Here is a 942-nt window from a genome sequence, read left to right on the forward strand (position 1 = left end):
TCCTGGAACTAGCTCTGTAGACCAGGCTGGCCTCGAACTCACAGAGATCTGCCTGCCTCTGCCTCCCGAGTGCTGGGATTAAAGACGTGCGCCACCGCCCAGCACAGACGTAGCTTTTCTTTTCTCAAGGAACTTGAGTTTACACTGTGTAACCATGAGTGATATTGCATTCTGGCCCTCCTAACCCCACCCTCCTAAGTCCCAGCACTAACCATGCACTGCCACACCTAGCACAGAATACATTTTCCTGAAGTTCACAAGAACATTCTCCAAGACACACCAATATCATAGTCCAGACGGCAGAGCCCAGTAGGTTTTAGAGGACTAAGGGCTGACCATGCTGAGGTCCTAGACTTTTATCCATAGACCACAAAAGAAAAAAACTGAAAGAATACGAAGCAAAATGAAATTAGTAAGAGAAAGAAACTTGTGAAATCCACAAATTTGTGTAAACTTATACACTGCATTTTGTGGAAATAAAAATCAAAGAAAAAAATCAAAGAGAAATTGGAGAACACACTAAAATGAATTTTAAAAACCTAGCATACCAAAATTTATGTGATACAACTGAAGTACTTAGGGGACAAACTTTTAGCTTGAGACGAGAAAGTTCAAGCTGTAAATATTTGAAAAACATACGGGCCAGCACCACTCCCAGCAGCCCCAGTTCCCTCCCTGTCAGGTAAAGCCTTGACTCCACTGCGGGAAAGAGCTTCAGGATGGTCCAGCATTATGATTTGTTATGTCATAAAATCAGTGCTCTCTGATTTTATGACACGGCCATTATGATATATGTTAAGCAAAGTTAGCGCTTATTCAACTACAAGCATTTAGAGGGAGGAACGCTTAGGGAAGGAAGGGTTTGTTCTGCTGAACACAACAATAAAATGACTCCAAATGACGTTGGGCTATCCCCATAGATCAGTGTCTCACTCATCAGAG

This window comes from Microtus ochrogaster, chromosome X (assembly GCF_000317375.1).
Source record: "Microtus ochrogaster isolate Prairie Vole_2 chromosome X, MicOch1.0, whole genome shotgun sequence".
Taxonomy (NCBI): domain Eukaryota; kingdom Metazoa; phylum Chordata; class Mammalia; order Rodentia; family Cricetidae; genus Microtus; species Microtus ochrogaster.